Source organism: Cyanistes caeruleus, chromosome 15 (genome assembly GCF_971803275.1).
Source record: "Cyanistes caeruleus chromosome 15, bCyaCae1.hap1.1, whole genome shotgun sequence".
Classification (NCBI taxonomy): domain Eukaryota; kingdom Metazoa; phylum Chordata; class Aves; order Passeriformes; family Paridae; genus Cyanistes; species Cyanistes caeruleus.
In genome coordinates this window covers 6,608,682-6,626,325 of record NC_141715.1, presented here as the reverse complement: position 1 = coordinate 6,626,325, position 17,644 = coordinate 6,608,682, and positions in this window count along the sequence as shown.

Sequence of the window (17,644 nt, the reverse complement as noted above, 5' to 3'; positions counted from 1 at the left end):
GAGGGCTCTGCCTTCAGAACTGGCTCAGAAGAGCAGAGGAGACAGGTGGCTCCAGGACCCCTACATGTCCCCTTCCCAGATCCCCTCCTCTGGGTCCCCTCCCCGGGCTCCTCCCACACCCCCTGTCCTTCCACTGACCCTTCAGTCCCCAAGTGTCCCCCCCTGCCCCACGCCAGCCTGCTCCCTAGGACCCCGGGCACCATGGAGGGGTGGGGAAGAGGGATCAGGAGGCTCCTCACTCCCAGGGGCTCCCAAGAACAGCAAAGGGAGGATGGGCTTCCCCCTCCTAGCCTTAGACACAGGGAGGATGGAGGCAAGGGACCAGGACCAAGCCAGTTTCAGCCAGGGCTCAGGGGCTTGCAGGAGCACAGGGAGGGGTGCAGGGGACAGGAGCAGGAGGCAGGGATGGATAACTGTGTTCTGTGCTTTTCCCTGCACGCAGAGTCCCTGCTCACTCCACAGCTCGGAAGGGCTGGGCTAAGCCCTTCAGTGAGGTTTGATTAATCCCCAGGGGTTCATCTCTCATTCCTTCCGCCCGCTCCTCCTCTCCCTTTCCCTCTCTCCTTCCCACCACTTGCCTCCCTTTTCTTCCACAAAGCCTTTAGTTTTGAACAATATCCTCTTCTTGGAAAAACCTGGACTTGACTGAAGGGAAACAGAGGCGGGGGATCCCTGTCTCCTGGGTCCTGTGTACTCCTGTACACATGGCTCCGTACACACCCCGAAACAGAGACAGAGTTATCACCAGGGGTTGCAATCAGAGCTCTTTCCAAATAATAAATAATGGTCCACTTGGGTGAGTATTACAGATGAGAGTGGAAATTGAAGATGTCAGGCCTGAGACATGGCAGAGAAACTGTGTTCAAGGCAACACAGATCAGTGATAAACTATGTCTTGCTTGGGGCCAGAGGATGAGAGGAGGGAGGTGCAGGAAGGGGCAGCAGAAGGGATGTGTGGCCACAGGAGTGGTTTGGAGCCCACCTACGAGGAGCAGGGCTGTATCTTGCTCTGAGGAGCAAGAGCAGAGACAAGCACCTCCAGGGTGTGTGGATTTGCTGCTCCACAGCCGTGTGGTGGGGTCACATCCAGCTCACACCCTCAGGATGAGGAGGCACAGACTGGCAGAGTCATCCTGGGTTTAAGCTGCTGTTGGTGGCCAAAGCTCAGAGGGTTGAAAGGAGGGAAGGAGATGGCAGCAAGGATGTGGGCACATGCTGACACAGAGAGGGGACTTTCTGTGCCAGCCAGGGCAGCCAGCTCAGCTAAATCAGTGATGGGTCCACACTAGCCCCGGGTCTGGGGAAGAAACAGCAGGGTTAACTCAGCTGAGGGAGCTTTTCCAAGAGCCAAAGGGTGAATAAATAGTGAATTTGTTGGCAGTGACCCTGCTCAGGAGGTTCAGGGACAGCTGGCTGAGTCTCAGCAGCACATGGACACCTTCTGGGTGCTCCTCCAAGAAAGGATAAAAGGGTGAAAAGCAGCAAGGGGTACAGTGAAAACACTCTAGATCCCAGGAAATGGGGTGCAATGGGGCCCTCCACCCAGCCCCACTGATATCATGGCAGGAGCAGGGAGCAGCTTGCAGGGAGGAGGAGGAAGAAATGACAAGTCTGGAGCTTTGGGGTCAGGACGATTTAAGCTGTCTGCACAGCTGCTCTGAGAGTGATTAATGCATCACAAGGTCTAAGGATGGAAAAAGTACTCAGGGCCTGCAGGCAACCCCTCAGCCGCTCTTAATTCAAGGCAGTGACTTGTCCAGCCTCACTCAAAGATGTCTCAAGAGCCAGGAGCTTCCTTGGAGAGCTCCAGCATGTTGCACAATGGGGAGATTTCCCCTGGCAGCCAGCCCAGCGATGAATGCTGAGCCAGCCAGCAGACCCTGCCTGCTTTGGTCCTGCATCTGCCCTGGCAAGGACAGCCCTGCTCTTCCCTGTCACTGCAGCTGCTGTGACAAAAGACACTGAATCTCCCTCCCAGCCTGGTCTGCAGTGGCATTACCAGCTCAGGGTGATGGGGAGGCTGATCAGGTGAGCTGGGTGCTGGATGTGGGGCTGGCAGCAGCTCTGTGGGCAGAGCATCACCCACCCACACCCTGGCCCAGCCCTTCCAGGTGCCTGCAGACCCTGCCCAGATGGAACCAAGCTCCCCATGCTGAGGAATCACTCATCAGCCAGGGTAAAGTCACCAGCCAAAGCCCAAAATGCTCCTTTTTGGTGCTTTTACGCCCAGGAGCATGACCTGCGAGGCATCAAACCCTGACCAGTGCCAGGACCAAGTCCTTCCATGTCCTTGCAGCTGGCACAGCTCCTCCCATTTGCACAGCTGGTTCTCTGACCAAATATTGAATTATTACTTTTTCTTTTTCTTTTTTTTTTTTTAATTATTAATTTTATGTGGCCTGGGGCAAGAATGAAAATAAACACAGCCCTTCCTGCTTTTTTCTCCCCACCACCCCTCGGCTCCGGCCGCACTTGCGTTTTGGCTCCGAAAGTGCTCGCTGCAAATGGGGTTATGCAAACAGGCTCCACATATTTCTCTGTGCCTGAGATCTGCCACGAGGGCCACACAGCAAAGTTTAAAACTAAGCCTCAAATCTTTCTCTTTTTTTTTTACTTTTTTCTCCCCCTTTTCTTTATTTTTTAACCCTTCCCGGGGCCGTAGCTGTTTCAGTCCTCAATACTGCCTTTCTCTTGCCATCAATGGGGCATTATGGCAGGGGATTTATTGGAAGCAGAACTCCCAGGCTTTACAATGGGAGCTCTGTGCAAGGCAAATATTGCACAATCTGTTTGCACGCCGTCAGCTCACTGCCCTTCCCCTTCGACAGCCCCACTCACGCCTCAGCCTCCGGCCTGCTGAAACAGGACCTTAAAAATCAGAAAAATGAAAGGTTTTTAATAAGTCCCCTCTCTCTTGCTTCAGAGCAAGACATTTGACCTAACAGGGCATGAGGGAGCCTCGAAAAAACACCTCTTGTCGCTCTCGCCTCTTAGATGTTTAAGGGTTTCCACTCTCCCTGGCCAACGTGTGATGCATTTACTCTTTTATTGGCATGATGAAAGAGCCTAGGCAAGTCTGGAGAAGAAGGGAGCAGCCCCAGGAATGGGGAAAGGTTGTTTTGTCTAGAAGTGGGGAAAAAGGCTGACAGAAGGGGTTGGCCAGGTAATTTGTGATGAAGGAAAGAGGCTGGAGGCACTGCCAGTCCCAAGCCCAGGAGAGGATGGGGCTGGAGGTGAGCACCTCTCCATTGACTTTGGGAGCCTCCAGGTAGTTCTGGACATCATGACCTCAAACTGGTGAATGGCTCTGTCCTGGACTTCTCCCTGCCACGTGCACTCTTTGCTCCCCAGTGCCTCATCCTCCAGGGATAGCCCCAAGGACCATCTCCCCTCCCTGGTGCATTTCAGGCAAGCAGCATTTCTGCCAGGCAGTGCCAGGACCTGCCTCCTCCCCACCAGCCCTCCATATTCTTTTGCCCACTCTAGGATCTCATTTTTCCCACACAGAGCCCAGCACCTCTCTGCCTCTGGCCACATGGACCCTGTGGATAGAAACCAATTTTCTAGTGACAACCGCTGCGGCGAGACCGCCACCAGATTACAGGGGTAGGGTTTGGGCTGGGGGAACTCAGAGGTTTTTGAACACACCATAATTCACTCTCTGGGAGCTGGAGCCAGAGGAGGAGAAAACAGCAAATCTGCATCAGTTCCTGGTTATGCAATCATTGCTGAAAGGACGAGGAGCGGCGCAGCAGCAGCCGTGGCACAGGATGCCAGAGCCACCAGGGTAGCACGTTATGGAGCAGAGAGGAGAGCATCAGCTGTCCCTCTGACAGGGGCTCTGAATTTTTTTCAAAAGCCAAATGGTCTTTTTTTCAATTCCCTGCCTGTATTTCACACCATTTGAGCAGCTGAAAATAATCATCACCATCAAAATGCACTTGGAAGCCATAGCACAGTATTAGAGTCTTTTCTAATGTAAACCATAGCCTCTAACAACACATGCTGGGCTTAGCCAGGGTTTGCTCCCCATCAAAACACTGCTGCTCCCCTTCCTCCTCTCTGGGTCCTGCAGTACCAGAAAAATAGGAAATAGAAGCCCTGAATAAGAAAAGTTCCTCTTAGGGTAAGGAATTTTTCTTGTTTTTGGTCACTGTGATGATGCATCTCAATGATTCTGCAAATCCTCCTGTGAAATTACTTCTACACCTTCCTGCTCATATTTGTTTTCTTCCTTCCCTTTCATTCAGGAGACTTCAGTCCATCAGCTTCCCTTCCTTCACATAATATTCTTTCCCTTGCCTTTCTCCACCCTCTGGGAAACTGCAGCTCGCCGCCTTCTCCTCTCCTTTCTCTAACGACTTGCTTTGAAGAGCTGGAGAGGAGCCCATGGGTTTGGCACCGCTCCCTCTTTCCCATGCCTTATGGCAAGCTTTCCACGTCGCCTGGGTGCTCTCCCTCCTCGTCCTGCTCCCTCTTCTCAAGCCCAAAATCCAGAACTCCCCTGAAGCAAGGTGCTCCCCACTGGAGCTTTGCAGCAAAGCCGCAGGCTCACGTCGTGGCTTGGCAGTCTGGATGGAGAATTCCCTTTGCTGTGAGCCAGGGATGAGCTGAGATGTGGATCCCCACAGGTTTAGGAGAGGGTGACAGGAAACAACTCAAGTCTGGCTTTGCAGTCTGGACAGGCTGAGGATGAGGAACCTGCCCAGGTGTGGCAGTGTCTGATAGAAGACAGAGAGCACATGGGCATGGCCTGGTCCTGCCAGGCTCCTGGGGTGGACTTGAGTTTGTCCCCAATACATTCACCTTCCAGAAGGACTGGATTGCTAAAGGATGTATAAAAAAAAGAGTCAGCAGTTCCCTGGCCTCTGAGGGCTCTCTTTGAAGCAGAGAAGGTCCCAAGGCAGCGGAAGGAAGGATTTAAGCATTTAGCATAGCTGGTTTCTGGCAGCACTGCCATGTGACCCTGACACTGGCTTCCCCAGCTTATTGATTTTGGACTCCCCCACCTTCATTCCTGACACGATTTATCATGGGAGACACAGAAACTCCTCAATGCTCAAATTATGCAAGATGCTGGCATCACTTGCAGCCTCACCTGGGCTGGGAAAGAAAGAGTAATGGCAAATGTCTCCCCACCTCAAAGCCATTCCAGGCTGCAACCCAGCACCTTTGGTGGAGCCTCTGAACAGGTTTCCCTCCTGGAGCAGCCATGGCCATTGGGTCTGCAGGGACCCTGCAAACCTGTGTCCATGGGAGCAGCCCCAGCCCCTCCACGTCCTCCTAATACCCCACCAGGCTCCTGGCTCTCCTCCCAAGCCACAGCAGAGCAAGGCACTGGCCATCCTCTCCCCAGGGCTGGGCAGCCTCCTGGCTCCTGCCTGCCCTTAAATTCCATCTCCCCTTTCAGGTGCAGCCTCTTCAAAGGCAGCCTGTGGTGGCTTTGGGCTGGCAGGAGATGCGAGGGCCGGTGGGCAGGGTGCCCACCCAGAGCTCTGCTTGCTGCCCCGAGCCAAGGCATGGAGGATGAGGAGGATGAAGCCCAGCACTCCCCGGCTTGGCTCAGGTGCCTGGCCCAGACAAGGAGCCCTTTCTCACGGCTGAGCTCACAGCAGGGCAGGGCAGGATGGCCTCAGCGCCCTGCTTGTTTATAACCTCGCTTCTGCACAAGGAAAACACACCTGCCCGTGCCAGCAGGGCTCACACCTGTACCCCCTACGGGCAAAAGGACGCCTGTTTATCCAGAACGTGTTTCCTCAGCACCCTGGGGACCACGGCAGAGATGCTGCTGCTCCCCAGCACCGAGGCTTGTTTTCCATCCTGGCAGGAGATGAAGTCGGGAAGCTCAGGAGGGGCATTTCAAAGAGTTTTACATCAAGGCTGTCCAGAACCGCGCTGCTGGAGCAGGAAGAGGGCAGGGAGCATGTCTGGCCAGACCCCGCAGCTCCTGTCTGCCCACCCCATCCCTGCAGGCAGCAGCAAGCCCTGGCTACAGGCGCTGGAAGCTCCTGCTCCCACCCTTTCAAAAGGACTCTGTGCTGTTGAGCACTGCCTGGGGAGTGGTTCAGAGCAGGCAAAAAGCCCAATTAGACACTGCATTGCTTAATACAAAAGGTATCAATAATCCAGCGGGAGATGAGAGTTCTTTCTCGGCCAGGATGCCAAGAGCACAAATTGCCTTCTTGTAAGAGAAAGGCTTAATTTCCATAGAACATGACAGATTAAAGTACAAGTGGGTGGGTCCACTCTATTATTCATCAGTCTTCAGTGCTAACAGAAGAGGGTGTGCTGCCTCCTTTGAAGTTTCTTCGAAGGCCCAGGGTGCCCACAGACATTTTAGCAGTGGAAAGCAAGATACGAGGGAATGGAGCTTTGAACGCTGAGCACCCACGTTTCCCTTCACCCTGGGTTTGTAAAACAGCAGCCTTGTTGCTGCTATTGTTTCCCAAGACGAGTCAAACCAGAAGGTCCTGGTTTAAACCCAGACACTCTCTGGACCTTAAACTAGCAGAAAAGAGGTCCAGGACAACCGTGATGCTGTATCAGCCGTGCCCAAAGTCGGGCAGACCTTCCTTTCCTGGCTGTGCAGTGAGCTCTGTCAGCAGAGAAATCTAGGATTAAACTTTGGAGCTTGTATCCCTCCCTCCTGAATGGGAAACAGAGCAGAATAATGAGAATAAAACCCAGTTTCTCTCAGCTGAATTTCCTGAGGAGAACACTGGAGTATCTCACTCAGAAAACTCCAGGAGTAATTCCTCAGAGGCAGCACATGGCATTTGCAGACAAACTCTGCAGGGTGAGATTATGCCAGGGGAGGTTTAGATTGGATGTTGAGAAAAATTTCTTCACTGAAAGGGTAGTCAAGCATTGAAACAGGCTGCCCAGGGAAGTGGTGGAATCGTCATCCCTGGAAGTGTTGAAACATGTAGATTTGGTGCTTGGAGACATGGCTTAGGAGTGAAACTGTCAGTTCTGGGTTAATGGTTGGACATGATGATCTTAGAGGGCTTTTCCAAACTTAATTATTCTAAGATTTTATTATGCAAATAACTTTATTCCAAGTCAGAGGGGCCAGGAGCAGCCTTCTCCTGGAGCCAGGGTGAGCTGTGTTCACTCCAGTGCAGGCAGCTGCCCACCAGGCACCAGTAAAAGCACCAGATCAAGCAGAGAGATGCAGTTTCCTAAACAGAAAGCACCAAAACCAGCACTGGGAGAGCAACATGGGCACCCAGCAGGACAAATGTAGAGAAGGGGTTGGAAGGGGCTGGAAGCAAAGTCCCAGGCTGGAACTGGGAGCTGGAGCTGAACCACAGCGTGTGTACCAGGACTCAATGCCACGCACAAGGATGTTGGAGAAATCTGCTCTGCAGACACTGGATCTGGAGCACCATCCTCATATTCCAGTCCCACCTGTTACCATTGAGGGTTTTCTGCTTGTAATCGCAGGCATAACTCACAGGGTGGTTGTTGGGAGGCTTGGAGTACCTATATCAATACTGCAGAGGGTGATTCATGATTATCTGCAGTAATCCAGAAGCTATACAAAAAATTGCTAATAATAGGTCTTCAAAACCGACATTTTAGTCAAGATAAAAAATGACTGGAACATAATCCAATCATGCTTTGCTAAAACTATAAATGGAAAGGTATAACCCATATTCAGCTCCCCTAAACACCAAGCTAAATGAAAACAGGGGATGCAGCTCAGCCCCAGGATCCAAGGCAGGGCTGGGATCCCGCCCTGGGAGAAGTTGATTCTCAAATACACTGAAAGCAGCTCCCAGTGTACCAGGTGCCACAGGACCGGCTTAAATCCAGGGTGACGGAGGGGATTTGAGAGGGGGAAAGCATGAGCACGGATTATGTAGCTGCCCTGGCAGCACATGACAGACTGTGTGCTGGCAACTGCAGAGCTGCCAGAGCCGAGGCTGCAGCGGTGGGGATGCGGATGTGGGGCCCTGCAGGGTTCATGGTCCTGCTGAACACCATTTATTTAAGGCTGCTGTGCGATCTGATGCACAGTTGCTAGGTGACCAGAGCCCAGGATGCGAGGATAACATGGGAACGGCTGCGCAGGTCAGCCCTGGTCCAGCTCCTCAGCATCACATCTCCAGGATGGTCTCTGGGATGCATCAGGATGTGCCTCCAGCACGAGGAGCGACATAAATACAGAGCTTGTGCAAGGGGATGCCATACACATGGTCCTGACCCTCAGCCCGAGCTCTCTGCCAGGGGAACAGAGCCTTCCCCAGCCCCAGGTCCCAAACCTTCCTCTTCCTTTCAGTTCCCACACTCCTCCTGCCTCCAAATGCCTGCTTACCCTGTTGGGAAATCTCTTCTCACCCCGCCTGACTTGCACTGTTTCATCTGCCTACGGATCGGATAAGCTGATAAAATGTGCTGAACGCACCAAACGGAGCCCGTTCCCTCCATCCGCTCCCTGCCGCCGCCTCATCCAAACCAGCACCACCGCGTCCAAGGCCCCGAAAATCTCTCTTGCCATTAACACTGTAACAGAGCACGGCCTTTGCAGGGCCAAAGTAAACACGAAATCTGCAGGGATTTTTGTGGTATTGAGGACAACTTAACGACTGGAGCCTGAGGCAGATTTATTGTCACAATTTTCACTGAGGTCGGTAAAATCCAGCGTGTTGCAAGCCGGTCGTTAACATTGGCTTTAGGCTTTCACAGTTCTGCCTTGGGGAGTGGCAGAAAATGTTTCTGTATGTTGCTGTGGGACTGAAGGTAAGTGTGGGATCAGCTGTTCCTCACTGAAAACCCCTGGCCCCGTTAGTTTTGGGATAACCAGCCCCTCTTCCAGCTTCCCCACCCTTCTCAAGGGAGAAAATGTTTTCTCCCACCTCCCTCTTGGAGGGCTTCACAGTCCCAGATGGTAAGGAAAGGTGAGCTTTAACCCCATGGCAGCTCCTGGGAGCCTAAAAGAGGAGTCTTTCTTACATTTTTTCCCTACCAAACCATCAGGCATTTCATACCAACCACTTAAATGAAACCAGACTGCTTAGTCCAAGCAATTACTCATAAGCAGCTTCTAATTACTTCTAGTATTTAAAGAGAACAGAGAAGAATATCCTTGCAATGTAAACTCAGTGAAGAAGTTGCAGCTGCAAGAAAAAGCCTGTGTTACTCAGGCACACACCCTCCTTCACATCACCCCATGTCCCTGCCACACGTGCACCTCCCGAGGCACTTAGGGGGAAATCACCCCTTTGTCCCCTTGTCTTTTTACCAATAACAGCATAAACAGCACTTAGGAGCGAGGGGATTTGCAAATATACATCCCAATATGCCATATCCATACGTGCACTCCTGCAGCAGCATGAGGGGTAAAAGGAATCCACACTCTGTGGGAAAATGTTGCCCAGCTCTCCGGCCAGGCAGCACAAATTTCCCGGGAGGCAGGAGCAGCCCCCACCAGCTGCTCTCAGCAGCAGATAAGATCAGAGGTTGGCAGAGCCAGCCTCCTGTCTGCTGCACTGCGGGCTCTTCCCAGCCCAGCCCAGATGAAGTTGCAAGGGAGCTGGCTGGTGCTCCAGGCCAGCGATGCCGTGGAGCCCACACCCACTGCCCCAGCCTCCTGGGACAGAGGGAGGATGAGACTCCAGCTTGGAAACCTCCCAGAGCTCTTCCATCTTCTATCTTGGACACTGCCTCGGGCAGCTGCTCAGAAGCACAGGTTGTCCTTCTAGAAGCAGAATTGCAAAGATCATTCTGCAGGAAGCTCCTTGGTCCCGGACCACACTACACAAGGGGTGATGCTATGGTCTCAGGGAGAGAGGAGCCAGAAGGGACCACTGCTTGTGTCCAGGGAAGGCCATGGATTGGGATCTGCAACAGAGCCCCCACAGGGCCAAAAGACAACCAGCAGTACATGGTCGTGGCCATACAGAAAGCTGCAGCCTGTGAGGTGTGACATGTCCAGGGTGACCACACACTGACATCTTGGGCACATCCCAGGCAGAAAGAAGAGGAACAGGAGCATCTTTCCTTCTCAGTATCACTTCAGATGGCACAGATGTTCCTGGAGCATCCTTTCCAGTGGCACCAAGCTGCCTCCATCCCAACCTTGTTTGAGTTCAGGTGGCTCCTCCACAAATCCATGTCTCCAAGCCTCAGCATGTTTGGAGCACTGGGAGGTGCAGGTTTGGCTGGCCACAAGCTCTCCATGAGCACAAAAGACAGACATGGAGCAGCTCTCTGTTTTTCCAGAATTACTATAAAACATGGGTTTCACATTAGACCACCAAGGGGGAGCAAGGGCAAGGCTTCTCTCCCTGTCTGCTACAGCAATTTTGGGGAGTTCCCCCCTTTTTTGGCAACAAAAATGGTTTTCTGATGCCAGAACTGATGCTAACTAAAGCTGGGTGGAATAAAAAGCCCCCAGCTCCTCAGTACCATCATCCCATTTCCAGCCAGCACTCTCTCCCATCCAGGACTTCATCAAGGACTTTCCAAGAGTCTCTGGTTGCCTTCCAAAGGAGATTGCTGTCCTCTGCCAGCCCGGGACACCTTTGGGTTTGTCCTGGGCCAGCACAGCACAGGATGGCACTCTGTCACCCTCTTGTGGCTTGCAAGGGCTGGCAGGCTATGGCTTTGAGGTGGCCACATCCAGGACGCCTGGTCCAGGGGAGGCAGGGGAGTGCCTTCAGCATCCTCCTTATTCCAGCATCCCTGCTTTGGCCTTTTGCTCCAAGGGATTAGGGGAGGTTATCCACCCCGGAGAACTGGCTCTCCCAGCTCTCCTGCCCCATGAATTAGGAGTCTCCAAGGCAATTTCAAGTTCAAGGAAGAGCTTCCCTCGACATTCCTGCTCACCCCACACTCCCAGCGAGCCGTGGATAGAGCCTGCGAGTCACTCAGATTGGGTTGCTTTAAGGCACTCCCTCCTTCCCTGTTTAGGTGGCTGAAATCTCCTACCCAATTCCCAACCCACCCAAATCTCAGCTAGGAAATTAAGCCGCATCAGCCTCTGAGACTGAGAGAAATTCATTCAGCTTTATCTGAAAGCCATTTCAAGTATGTCCAGATTCCTAATGAAACTTGGATAAAGCCCCAGAGATTAATAACAGTGCAGGGCTTTTTCGGATAATGGTTTTCTTCTGTTTCCAAGAGAAACATATATATATGTGCTTTGGTGGAATCTCTGCATACATTTTTTTGGCAGAAAATCCAAAATAAATCCTTGTACTGCAACAACCCTCGAGCAAGATAATGCAAAAATCTGTTTTCAATTCCTGTGTGTTGTTGTCATACACAGATAAACGGGCATCTCTGGCCATGCTGCCCCTCAGCAAGGCAGGGAGAACAGGGACTAATGTTGCTACAGAAACCCATCTTGGCTCTCCCCATCAGTACAGGGTCCAAATCTGGTCCCCCCCACGTTACTCCTTCACAAGCACATGTGTACATGTCGCTCCTGCCTTAAACTTGAGTTTTTCTGGTACATCAAAGTTACATCAGCCTGGAGAATGTGCTTGGAACCAGTGTGGGGTTGTGTTCCACTTGAGCAGAGGCAAAGTTCCTCACAGTTCACCTGGGAAGCCCAGGAGCACACAGGTTTGAGTACTAGGAGCTTTCCATTCTGCCCACCTTCCTGTCTGGCAGAGAACAGGCTGAGCTTGTGCTGCAGAGAGCAGAGGCTGTGCTGGGTGACCCACCCACCCTTCTGTGGCTGCCTGGGCAGGCAAGGGGGTTTGGGCTGCAGCCAGTCAGGCTGGCTCAGCACTCACACTTTCAGAGGATGAGGATGCTGTGAGCAGGACCATTGCCCTGCCCACCCCAGGCTGCTCATGCCACAAGCATCAGGAAGGGCTGGCAGCACCGTGACTCGAGGCAAGGCTCATGCTGGTCTCCCCTGCCTTCAGACTGAGCCGTGCCAGAGCAGGGCAGACCCTTGCAGGGTGTCATGTCCCTTGTGGGGTCCCCCCTCAACCCACAGCCACTTGATCAATGAGTGCAGGTCCTGGGGAAGCCGTGTTCTTCTCAACTCTTCTCCTCCTGAGGCTATGGAAGGAGCCCTCCATGACTGCCCAGAGCACTAATGCATCTGGCATCTGTCCATTCCACTCCCTTAACCACTGTGGCTTTTTCCATCTTCATAAGCAGGGAAAGCAATCAGCGTAATGAACGTCTCTGAGGCTCTCACCACGGCTCTCAGGATGTGCTAAACGAAATAAACACACATCAAGAGCCCATTAATGGCGTGCTCCCGTGCCCAGCAGCCACATTCAGGCACAAGGGGACCAGGAAGGGACACTAATGTACAAAGCAGAAACCCTCAGAAGGAGAGGCCTCAATTCTTACTTTTCTTCTCTCTCTCTTTTTAACCCTGTTTTCAGATTGCTGCCTCCCCACTGCTGGCACACGGCTGTGCCCCACAGGGAGGGTGGTGGGACATGCTGCTGCAGTGATCCTCCCCTGGGTGATCCATCCTGCTGAGCTTTCCCAGCCTCCCAGACCCTACACAGGGGGGAATTCAGAGCAAACCACCAGCACAGGCAGTGGTTATGGTCAGGGACTGTGGGACAGAGACTGCCAGGCTGGGGGGACAGATGCTGCTGGTCTGGTGGGAGCACAAGCAAGAGCCAACTGTCCTGAGGTGAAGTAATAGGATACAGCCACAGTAGTGGGGCAGCTCACTGCTGAAAATCAAGGCGTTGTTTCTCCTTTCTCAGTCTCATATTGTGGCACTTAACCAGGAGCAAGAGTTTTGCTCTGGTCAGAGTGGAGCTGAGGAAGCTCAGGATGTTGGAAGGACACAAACCACAGCTCAGGTCCACAGCACCACCCTGACACAAGCAGCCCCTGCCTCCCTCTGCTGCCTCCTTCCCCTCCTTTTCCTAACGCACGCCTCTGGACTCCAGTTGGAGCAGCAAAGGATGCCTGATGGGAGAAAAATTATACCCCAGATCCCTGGCTTGATGAAGGCAAACAGAGCCCCTTCCCTCTCCTCCCAGGTAGAGCTGCTGAGTCCTGGATCAACACAGCAGAGCTGTTGTGGCTGTTGGTGTTGGCCGTGCTGCGTGCGAGGCTGCCAGGCCTTTTAACAGGGATAGGTTTACAAAGGAGAGCAAGAGCCTGCGGGAAAGCAGGGCTGGGCTGGGGGCTGATTAATAATAACAGCCCTTCTGCTCACTGCATCGATGTATATTGGATCTACTTCCCAAAAAAAATGAGAAATTAAATGGCTTAATGCTACTTGATGTTCAGTGCCAGCACTGAATAACTGCCACGCCGGCAGACACACAGGCAGTGAGACACAGCCAGAGAGACACTTCCAATCGAGGTTGTTAAGCATATTGCAACAAAATGTTAATGTCACGTCTTCTGCTCGTTGGAGTTCTCAAATCTGTTCTTTCAGCTACCAAATTTAAAAGACTGCTTTATATTCCACCGGCTTAAAGGTGACTTTTTTCCCCCCAATTAATTAGTTTGAAACTAAAAGGGCTGGGTTGCTCTGAGTTCCAGTGATGGAGCTGTTGGGATATGTGTGTGTATATATATATATATTATTAATATTTTTCTTTTCACTTCTGGGCTGCTCCTTCTCATCTGGCAGCAAGCTGCCAGAGAGTGAGTCAATATTATTCAGTGCCTGTCTCATAGCTTAGGGGAAATGATCTGATCACCCCAAGCAAAGCCTCAACAGCAAGTGGCCGCATCACAGCCCTGAGGTTTGGCTCTGTGAGTCCATCCTGGCTTTGGGGCCAGGGAGAAGGCAGGTGTGGGGACACAGCTTTCCAGAGGGCCCAAGGGCTAAGCTGGAGGTGCTGGGGATGGCTGTGATTCACCAGGTCAGGCTCCCTTGAGCTTGTTCTTCCACCTTGTGCAAAAATCCTACAAACATAACATGAGAACAGTATCATTTACAGCCCCTGAAGTCCCCAAAGGCAATGTGGAGCAGATGTTTCCAAACTAAACGCTGGTTTCACCACTGGTAAAGGGTCATGGGCTTGGTTTGCCCTTCAGAAATGCGGGTGGTGAAATTAATTAATGTGACTTGGACACCCAGGTCGTGCAGGGCACCTGCCACCAGGCTGGTGGGGATGCCTGAGCAATCCTCGGTGTACTTGCAAAGCTGGAGGGAGAAAGCTGCCCAAGCGAGGCCGAGAGAGCCGTGTGCACAAAACAATGCCATGATTCATCCGAGATTGCCATAACCCATCGCATTTCATCAGGATGCTGTGGCATTTAAAATGGCATTTCCTCCCATCTGCTGTGCATTAGCAGACAAAGAAAAAGGAGGAGGGGGGAGAGTACAGCAAAACAAAGGGAGGAAGAATAAAACGGGATTCCTGAGTCAGACTGGTCCCAAAGCAGCTCCTTGTCCGTGCACAGCCTGAGACCACTGGCTGGGCAGAGGACAGTGGCACTGGCCATGGGCAATTTTGCCTCCAGAGCTTCCTAGCTGCAGCCCAGGACATTGCCCAGACGTGGTGAGATCTGCTGTGACTCAAATCCCTGCTGAGCAGCACCTGGCAACCCCCTCCACACCCAGAGCTGCCCAACCAGGGGCCCCACTGGCCAAATCCCCCCAGGCTAATTTTGTCATTTCCTCTGCTTCTCCATCCCTCATCAGATTTTCCTTTCCTTCCTACCTCCCTTCCCTGACTCATCTTCCCTTGGAAATAAGAACCTCTTTCTCTGTCCCTTCACTGCTCCCCTGTTGCCTCTCTCCCCCCACGCTGCCACCTTCTCTCCTCACTGTCCCTTAACACCTTTCATCTCCATCTATCTCTTACACCTTGTCCTGCCCCACCTCCACCTCCTCCATATTCCTGTCTCTGCCCAGTTCAGGTGGTGCCTCCAGGGCAGGGAAATTCATCTCAGCTTCTGAACTGGGCCATGAAGGTTATCCTTCTAAACATGACTTGCACTTTCAGCCAATGCTCTGACCCATGAGACACATCAGAGTCGCTTGTTGGGGGTCACAAGGCTCCTGTCCCTGGCCACCTGTCACACCCTGCTCTGGAGCCGAGGCAGAAGGAGCATTGTGCCTGCAGCTCACGTTCTGGATGGAATCAGCAGCCATGAAACACATCAGGAAAGGGGCTGCCACAGCTGAGGAGCAACCAGAGCACCTTTCCTCTTGTCCCTGCTCCACCACTGCAGAGTAAACACGGGCAGAAACTTCCCTGGGCAAACAGCCTGGGACCTTCTCATATCTAGATAGGGTGCTGTGTACCACCCTGCCCCGTGATCCCTACGGATCACACTCCCTTCATTCTGCAAGCCCTCAACGGGCATCAGCAACCCCATGTGCAACACCGGGACCAGAGACTGTCCCACACTGCTACAACACATGACGTGCCAGGGTGGACAAAGACATAAACCTGAAGCTTGGAGAACAGCAAAGCCCAAGGGTCCTGCAGACGTGCCTGGGGGCTGTCAGCTCCAGCTGGGAGCACAGTGCTCCCCAGCCTGCAGGAACACCCCTGACCCCAGGCTTGGCTGGCACACAAGCAGTCATTCAGAACTGAATAGGTGTGGACAAGCTTGACCCCAAGCAATAACCAGGGAGCCTGTGAAAGTGGCAGCAAGCAAAGACCTCAGCTTGAAGGCTGAGGGCAAGGAAGGGCTTTGTGGTTATTAGCAGACAGAGCTGAGCAGGCCCCTCAATTACAGCTGTTTTATCCCTGTCTGGACTTCCAACAGCTTCCTCCGATCTCTTCGTGACTCAGTGTCTTGGCATGGACAGCACATACCAGAAAGGTTGGCTTTTGAAATCCACCAGGGACATTTCACCTTCCTAAAATAAAGAGTGGGCAAAATATTTTCAACCTCCTTCCAAAAAATGCACACACAGAAAAAATACCAGTCCTTAATAAGCGCGTGTTGTTGGGTCTCAGCTGGTTTTGGGCTGGGGTAGATTTTCCTGGTTATAATCACGCAGCTGTTTGCTGACTGAATAGCTGTATTTATTTTTTGACATGTTTACTAACCACCTCAAATACCTTCTCTACCTGTAATTGTGGTGCAGCATACATATTATTTTTTTTCAGATTTCTTCATTCAAGTGGGTTGTGTTATTCCCAGGCCCTGTGCTGTGGTTTGTGGAGCATATTCGTGGTTTGAGGGTATGAAGCTTTGGACTCGGGTGACCCTGAACTACGGCAGTGAAGAGATACTTGGTGAGGGCAGGGGGGAAATGGAGTCAATTTTTCAAGCCATTTGTGCATGGGTGCTCAGAGCTTTAACATCCTCTATTTGCCTTTCTCAAGCAGTCTCTCCTGAAAGCGTTTCCTCCCATCTGTGCCCATCTATCTTCCTCCCTCCCATGCTTTATTGAACTTGGTAAAAGCCAAATCCTTTATGCTTTCTAGTCCATGTGTGCCCTGAGCCACGGGAGAAATAGGGAAGCCTGAAAATGCAGCAGAGCAGGGGCCTGTTGCATACCTGGCACCCAAATGCTGGGTTGCTTTCCCCAGGCACCATGTAAAGAACCGTCCTGTGGCACAGAGATCAGAGGGAAAAAGCTGGAAAAGCTGGGCTGGCAGAACACCTCCAACCCTGCCTGGCAGGGCTGTGCTCCTCTGGCCTGCCCACACCTGACCTGAGGGTCTCCTTAGCAGGATGGGCTCCCCTTCTTTGTCTCTCTGCTGGCATCTTAATGACTTGCTAATCTGGTCACCTGCCACCCTCCCAGTGCTCAGTGTCCCATCCACCCTCTCCCTAGACCTCTCCAAACAGTGCTTTTGCAATCACCTGCACCATGCAAGCCTCCATTAATAGTTTGACATTTGTTTCAAGATGTTTGGAGAGCTTTCCTGCCCAGGAGAGACTCTGAGCCCGGGCCAGCAGCTCCTCTAATCACCAGGCTGCTGGTGGGAGCTGGGTTAGTGTTCAGATTTGGGTTGTTTGGCTTTTTTTCTTTAAGTAAACAAAGCAAACTGAGCAATTTCTGGAGGTATAAAGCCATTCCAGACCATGTCAAAGTAGGTCCAAAGCTATTCATCCATATCCCTGAAGCAGACAGAGCTGTTTTGGGGCTCCAGGGGCTCAAGCTGCACCCAACCTCATTTTCAGAGGCCACGAACAGCATCCTCAGGCTGCCTCTGTCTGCTCAGCCCCATCCACATCCTTCCCAGGAGACACCATTCTCTGCCCTAGGATGCTTCACCTGGCTTTTCCTCTCCTGGTAGGAGAACCAGGGCCACAAAGCAGGCCACCAGGTGAGCCTTTGTGCCTCACGTCACCTCGGAGCAGCCACAGCTGTGCTGGGACACCAGTGCAGCCCAGCCACCCCATCAGGGTGTGTGCTGAGGCCGCATTTACGCCAGGCTGCAGTGACCACTTGAGCAGGGGGAGGTCAGTCCCAGAAAGGGCTGTCCAGGTCTGCCATTCATTTACAGGAGCTGTAAAACTGCCTCCTGGACCATGGCTTTACCGCCTTGGACGATGCTGGTGTCAAAGACATTTGGTGCAAGAGCCAGCTGGAGGCAGGCCAGTTTTATATTTAATCCTGCCTATGAATACAAATAAAGGGTCTGTATTTTGAAGGAGCGACAGGCGCACCATGGACATTATTAAACCTTCCAAAAATAAACCCCTGCCAAAGTGATGGGAGCCAGATTTTTCCTGGAAAGTATCGGCATGGGGTGGGGGGTGGTAGTGGGGCAGCCCCTCT